This window comes from Phodopus roborovskii, unplaced genomic scaffold, assembly GCF_943737965.1.
Source record: "Phodopus roborovskii unplaced genomic scaffold, PHOROB, whole genome shotgun sequence".
Classification (NCBI taxonomy): Eukaryota; Metazoa; Chordata; class Mammalia; order Rodentia; family Cricetidae; genus Phodopus; species Phodopus roborovskii.
In genome coordinates, this window is record NW_026126571.1 from 12335205 (window position 1) to 12343440 (window position 8236).

Genomic DNA, 8236 nt, shown 5'->3' on the forward strand with positions numbered 1-8236 from the left:
AAGACCATTCTCAGCTGGGTACCGGAACACAGCCTAGCTGTCAGCAAATGCTTTCCTTCTTTCCTATTCTTGTATTTCTACCCTGGGCAGCTGGATAGAATGCCATCAGAAGATTTTAAAATACAAAGTGTTTCTTAAATAGTTACTAAAATTCATTTTAACTTCTTTTTGTAGGCCTGTGTCAATGTCTTGAATTTAACATGCAAATTTATGTGAAATTCAGATTTTATGAAGATAATTCAAATCCAGACTTTTTTCTTTTTCTTTCTTCCTTTCTCTTTCTTTCTTTCTTTCTTTCTTTCTTTCTTTCTTTCTTTCTTTCTTTCTTTTTCTGCCTCAAGAGACTATTTCCTAGTAGCTTATCAGGGGCTTCCTTCTTAAATATTTAGCATGTTTTCACTTCCAGTAGTCTCATAGGGATGGTGAGCAGAGGAAGCGTCTGTCCTCCCCTGTCAATGAACTCATTCGCTTGGCTTGGACACTATTTGAGGTGACTCCTATGAGGATCATCTGCAAGAAACGTGGCACCCACACGGCACCGTTATGAGGTAGAATCTGGTGAAAGATGTAAGTAATTGGGGCATGGCTCCCTTGGAAGGGATTAATGTAGTTCTCCCAGAGCCCTGGCTGCTTCCCCTGAAAGCAGGTTTATAAAACAGCAAGCCTGGCTTCCTATCTCTCCTGTGGCCTTTACATGTTACTCTGCTATTGTGATACCATAAGGCATGATGTTCTAACCTGATGCCACCCACGATGACACAAAATACTGGGCTTCCAGGCTTCAGAACTGTGACCTAAACTAACTTCTTAAAAAATAAAATAAAATAAAAATACCAAAGGGTATTATAACCTATTGTTGAAGGAATCAACAAGCAGGTGTAGTAGGCCTGCCTTCCAGAGTCACTTAAGTAAATGTTACACCTCACTCACCTTCCAACCTCACCCCATCCTTGTAAACTCAGTATCAGGGGTAGGACCTGGCCCAGGTGCATTCTGGAAAAGCTGTGTGTGAGTCTGGTGGGCATTCCTCCTTGAAAAGTCACATGCCTAGAAGACAGCAGGACTGCTAACAAGCAGATCCCTCTGGCTGCTCTGCCTTGTGGCCTTGGATAAGTTATTTCTTCCCTCTGGACTAACCTGGAGTCCTCAGCTCTAATACTGGACATAGTAGGTGTTCTTCATTTTCCTTTCCTCTTGTTTAGAGCCACTCAGAGCCCAGCACAAGCTTTTACTGTGTATATACTGTTCTAATGGTCAGGGCAGGTATAAATGTCACTGGACTGCATCGACACAGCAGCTCACTACTGCAGATGGAGCCGTGAAGGGTGCAGGGGCCATCATTCAGCTCCTTCTGAAATCCTAGAAGCCTTTTTAGCTGGGGACTGGGCTACACGAGGGTAAGGCAGGGCAGTGTTCCTTGGTGGCTTGTTTCTAAGGCAAGCGAGCCACTCCTAACAGCTTTCCTGATTCCACACAGAGCTGGCAGAGGGAAGCTGAGCAGTGAGGCAGTCTGCTGTGGGGTTAGCCCTGCCTAGGGAGCACCGTCGATGGATGGACGGTCTTGCTTGTCTGACAGACCCAGAGAGACAGCTTCCGTGGAAGAACTGCTCCCACCAGAGTGGCCCGTGAACGCATCTGTGGGGCGTCTTCCTGATCGTCAACTGATGCAGGCGGGCACAGTCCACTGTGGGTGTCACCATCCCTAGGCACGTGTGCCTGAACTGTAAAAGGCAGGCAGCTGACCATGGGGCAGTGGTTCTCAACCTCCCTGATGCTGTGGCCCTGTTTTAATACAGTCCTTCGTGTTGTGGTGCCCTCAATCGTAAACTTATTTCATTGCTACTTCATAACTGTTAGTGTGTTTTCATGTTTCAAACCCAGCCTGCCCTGCTTCCTGTCTCTAAACACAGCTGTTCTTGAAGACCTGCCCTGCCCTGCCCTGGGGCTGCTTTCCCCGCCCCCAACCCCACCACTCCCCAAGGATGCTCAGGAGTTCCACCTGTCTTTGGCCTCACAGCTGCCTGGAAGTCCCAGAGCTTTCTTCAAGTGATCCAAGGTCTTTCTTTCACAACAGCTACCATTTCAGTAGTTGTGTTTCTGAGATCATCTTGTCTCCTTACATCCAAGGACCAGCTGGCCTGTACTGGTTCCATCTTCCTTCAGTGATTCTCTTCCCAGGTGCCCACCAGCAGCAACTGTCTATACTGGGGGATGAGGGCAGCAACCTCGGCTTTCTTAGGTTTTCCGGTGCCCTACTCCAAGTTCTTTGAACTACGAGACAACTGGGCTTGACCTTAGAGACCCTGACAATGGCAGTCTACCCGGCACACCTGAGGATGCTGTGACGGGGTGGGGTTAGAACCTAGAGCATCACCATTTCTGTTCTTTCCCCATGGCCTGCCTGAGGGGGACACTGAAACCCCAGGCACCAGCCAGGCCCATCTTCCCCAAACTCCGCTCTGATAGTCATCGGGCTGGTGGGAATGTGGATTCTACTTTGATGGAAATTCTATCTGCAATCCTGCAAACGGGATATTTACACACTGTCATTTCAGACAGGAGGGGTTACAATGAACGTGCACCTCATTCACCAGGGGATCTGAAAGTTCACCGCAGCGCCAGTCAAAGATGGTTACAGACGACGGACCTGCAGCCGAACTGAGCATGGAGAGCCACTCAATGGACTTCATGCACACAAAGAAAATGGCAAGGAGCAAGCTTGAACCCCTGCAGTGGCAGGGGTGGGTTATAACGAGGCTGAATGAGACAAGCCAGTGTCTCTGACGGCGCCTGTACATGCCCACACAATTATAAAATAACAATAAAAAATTTTTTTTAAAGCTTACTGCTCTATTTTGGACAGTGTGACAGATGCAGACAAGGACACGGACCAATGCTCTTCGCGGTGATAAAGTCACAAGGGACAAGGTAAACTCATGGGCTTCCTGTGCTCAGGGGATGGGGACGATTCCTGTCATTTTGGAGGGACAGATTCGCACTGCTGTCAGATAATGGCACAGCATCCTTGGGGTACTCATCTATGGCTGCCATCACTGTGGGAGGGCGCTCTGGGGCTTTGTTTATGGGGGCTGACTCTCACTCCTACTTACCCTGCCCCCACTTCTTTTGGCCTGGCAAACACGTGAGAGCTGACAGGAAAGTAAAACAGAAAGTCCACCTAGCAGCATGCAGGAGAAGGCTGCAGCAGGCGGCCACTCTCCCCAAAGCTAACATGGAAGCTCCGGGCTCAGGCTTCAAGGCATTGGAAGCAACCAACAGTGGCTCTGCTCCCACCGGACCTCTTCTGCTGTCTTACTATTGTAGTAGGCACAGTGATGAGCCAGGATGCAGCTGCTGAGCGGCTGGGCTACGTGCACAACAGAACTGCCAGGGTGGCCTCTCAGTGGAACTCGCTGGCTGAGCTTTCCAGGCTTAGACTCATGATGCCAACCCCAGGAACAATGGCCCTCATAGATCACCATCTGTGCCAGGGAATCTATCCATGTGGCAAGAACTCACAATTCTGTGGAAAGAACAGCCGGGGGAGATCGACAGAAACCTCAGGACACAGGGCATGGGTTGGTGGGCAATTAGAACCTAGGGGGTTGAGCTCGAGGTTGAACTTCTGGTTCACTTCCAGCTGGTTTCTGTTCTCCATGTGTAAGATGACAGGCCTATCTCTGTCGGGGTCATTCTTGCATCCAATGTTCACACCAACGCTACAAGGGGGGGGGGGCATCTCTGTTTTGCATATGTGTAAACTATGGCTTGCAGGAGTGAAGATGGCTAAAATCTGTTCAGCTACTAAAGAACTGGATACTGTATAACGTCCTGAAATCCTATACAGGCTTTTTAAAAAATGATGTTTGTAACTAAAATCAAGTCTTAACTTTCGTCAAGTGCACTACTGCTCCTGACAACTGAAAATCCCCCTTAGCAACCTTTCCTTTCCTGTGCTTTTTACATTTTCACGTCACCAATGGAAAGTGTTCGGCAAACTGAAAGTAGGTTCGGAAATCTGCTAAGGTAAGGTCTCATTAAAGTGTTCAGGAAAACTTTCGGCAAAATAGATCACTAAAACAATTCCAAGCCCACTATAAAGGATTTTTGTTCTAAAGCAACGTGAAATTTATGGTCTAAAAATAGTATCAGAAGACAAGTGGCACACTGATGGCACACACAGCCTTTAAGAAACCCAGGGCCAACCCAGGCTCACTTGTCAGTCAGCTGGAAAATGTGCAGAGGTCACATGCCATCTTTCCCCCTTCCTCCCCTGCATCAGTAAAACGAAGGGTCTGCACACCAGGGTCTTTCGCGCATTTCAGTATGAAATGTGTGCAAACACTAAATTGTCCTTCCCCATGACAACTGTCCATGGAGCCTTCTGATTAGGTGTGACAACAGTTTCAGTAACATCTTCACATGAATCACAGCTTGTGTGTGCTGTGCAAACACACTCTGCTCCCTGCAGCAACCAGCCGTCATTAACAGGTCTTGAAGGGTCATGCTCTGATTTCATCATAAACCAGTAATTATTTCTAAGAAACTACACAATAGGTTTCTATTTTTTGTTTGTAACAACGAAGCAAATTTTCAGTTAGTGGTTCTGTTTTGCACTAAACCAAATTCATTGTGCAACAGCTACCGATTAACCACACACACACACACACACACACACACACACACCCATCTTAACCACGATTCTAAACCCTCCCTGTATCTGCAGCCTTGACTTCTCCCTGAGGCTCTGGTCACTCTTCTCCGTCCAACATTTCAAACCTCTGTGTGTAAGGCAAATCTTGGGATACATTCCCAACACAGTTGCCAAAATTTCTCTCCTGTGGCATTCAGAAATATTCCTTTCTGAATGGTAAAATCATTAACCCAAATCGTCAGACCTGAAGGTCTTCTATGACATCTTCCTGATTAAGGTAACATGTATAGACAATTCATCACAGGCCATGTGATCTTAATTCAGCCCATACTTACTGAACAGTTCCAACCCTTAAGAGAACTATCAGGGATAAATGACAGCACATGCAGTAAGCCAATACCACACCAGTGAGGCAGGGCACCAGAAGTCACAGAGCAAAGGGACTGAACTCTACACCTCTACAAGTTGGGGATTTACTTCATGTAATGCCCCCATGGGTCCAAATGTCAGACAGATGAACTGCAGAGGTGACGATTCTGGCTTCTATATCTGTAAACCAAAGCAAGTCTGCCCTGCATGGGAAGCAGACACCTGACTTCAGAGTTTCGGAGCCTAATCATGAAAACTGCCATGGAATTGGACCTGCCCATGGCCTAGGAGTAGTTACAGCTGTTCTAAAGCCACTGTGTCATTTTTTCCCCAAGCATAAACAATGGGGTCCAGGACTACAGCTCAATGAGAATACGCCTGCCTAGCTAGACTACCCAGGGCCCTGTGTTCAAGCCACAGCCCCACATCACACCTTACACACCAATATTTGTATCTTTGTACTCAGTAATTCTAACCCACAGGAACAATAAAAATTTGTGTGCATTAAGACAGCTACTGAAAAATTATTTACTGAAAATAAAATACAAGGATTAAAAAAAAATTCCTAAACATAGAATGATATGTGATGGCATGCTAGCCAGATAGCACATTCTGTACCATTGAAGATTTTATTGGTATATAAAACACGTTTAGGATATTATGTCAGGTTAAAAAAAAATCTACACACACATACATAGATATAATTTCATCTTTGCAGTCTAAAAAGCATATAAAAACTATATATCATATTGAGTGGGTAGAACAAGTGAAGTTAATTTGCTAGAGAGGACTATGGATATTCGTCTACCATTGTTGCTTAAGCAGTCAAACAATGGAAAATAGATGTCTGTATTCTTCCCTATTCATATGAAGCAATGCTCTATAAATTACAACCACTGGATTGACTCTAATCTACTGTCAGGTTTCCTTGTGTGAATAAAGTTTCTTGGAGCACAGGTTGTGTGCTTGCTTACCTGTTAGCCGCAGCTGTTTCCACCCTACAATGGCAGAGCTGAGCAGTTGTGACAGAGGTCATATGGCCCACAAAGTCGGCAGGCACATTTACTACCTGCCCTGCCATGGAACAGGCTTGTCAAACCCTGGTCCACAGCAAGGGAAGACCATCCCACTCCATCAAGAAGCCCACCGCATCTTCGGCCCCAGGGTCTGCATCCCTCAAAGTACTTGAGGGAACCTGGCCCTTGGTGATGATCTTCACAAACAGTGGAACTCAATGCCATCTAAGGTTACTGGGGACTACAAGCTTATATCCAAGTTGAGGCTCCGTGTACTTTTCTCTAACACAGACTGGGGGAAGACAAAGAAATCTCTCTTCGTTTAACACTTAATTTCTTAGCTTTGATTTCCATGTTTATGTGTTTGTCTGTGTAAATGTATGTCATGTGTATGCACATGCCCACTGAGGCTGAAGAGGTGTCAGATCACATGCAGCGGGTTACAGGTAGTTGTGAACCACCGGGCATTTTTGCTGGGAACCACACTTGGGTCCTTTAGAAGACAAGTGGTTCCCTTAACTACTGGGCCACCTCTCTGGCCCCCAGAAATGCTTACGGTAAAAGATCAAAACTGAAAATTGAGCCTGGAGGTGGTGGCACACGCTTTTAATCTCATCACTCAGGAAGCAGAGGTAGGAGGCTCTCTGTTGAGTTCAAGGTCAGCCTAGTCTACAGAGTGAGTTTTAGGACAGCCAGGGCTACACGACCCTGTCTCTAAAACAAAACAACAAAAGACATCCCCTAAACACCCCCAAAACAAACAAAAACAAAACCTCAAAAAACTGAGAATTGAAAAGCATTTCTAAAATATAGGGGTTCTGTATATCTGTTTTTGAAAACTGAAGCTTTGGGAACAACTGAGTTCCTGGCTCTTTTTCATTTTTGACACAAAGTCTCATGTAGTCCAGGCTGACCTCAAACTCCATAAGTACTCAAAGATGACCTTGAACTCCTGACCTAATGTGCCAGATTACAGGTGTGTGCAGGATCCTGGCTGTTTCAATTGACTGCTCTCCTGGACCTTATAGTCACATCTTCTTGAGTAAGGTCATAGACACATACTATAGAAATGGCTTCCAAACTGTATCTGTTGCACTACAAGAACATACATCAATTCTGGGAGAAAGTTCATCACATTCTCCCCAGAGTCCCTGAGGATTAGCCTATAGTGTTATCTGCTTGGCATCTCTGTCTGTTTCCCGGGGATTGGCAGAACTGTCATAAGCATGGGCTGACAGAGCACTGGCTTTGTCCCAAACAGAAACTGATCACCAAAGGTACACATCACTCTTGAATTCCAACACTGTTAGATGCCCCAATGACTATAAGTTGTGTAACACAGAAAAAGTTACTTAAACACGCTGTCTAATTTCTGGAGCTCAAGCAATGGCTCAGATATGAAGAGATCTTGCTGGACAATCATGAGGACTCTGGGTAGACTGTGTATAAATAAGGCTTTCTAAAACACAAGGTCTGCCTAACACCAGGAAAGTTGTATTCTCATGACCCCAGACTGTGCATCTCCTGATCAGTTCTAAAACAACCCAGGCTTTGTAATTACACACGTGTCCCATACACATTCTTCAGAAAGTCTCTGACTTCAAGGACTGGCCTAACAGAGCAGGGAAGTTGGCTCTAACACCCCAGGCTCTAACTGTGCTTGTGCCCTGCTGTCAAAATCACCCAATAGGTGTGACTATTATCTGGGGGACAAAGTGGAGCTGATGTGACACTTAGGGTCTGAACTCAGAGATCCGCCTACTTCTGAAAGTGCTTGGATTAATGGCATGCATCTCTACTTCCTGCTTGCATTCAAATTCTTCTCTGCGGTGCCCTGCACTGTGGGCTGGCATTTCTGTTAAGAATCAGATTTCAGGCATGCAAAGGATTTTTGAGAAGAGTGCAATGTAGTCTACAGCCCAGGCCAGTGATGTCCGCCCCCCCCCCCCATCACGAATGTGCAGCTGCTACTCCCCCGGCAGCTGCGGAGGACTCGTGTGCTGCAAGGGTAAGGTGTACGTGTGTTAACCGAGTCTTAGCGAGATGTGCTAGGTGTGCTTAGCCTCCCCACAGCTTACAAAGATGAATAAGTGTTAGTGGTGGTTTTTCTTGTATTTTTGCCTGTCCTGGATCTGTATACATGTTTCTCTTATTGGTTGATGAATAAAACACTGTCTGGCCAATGAGGCAGGACTAG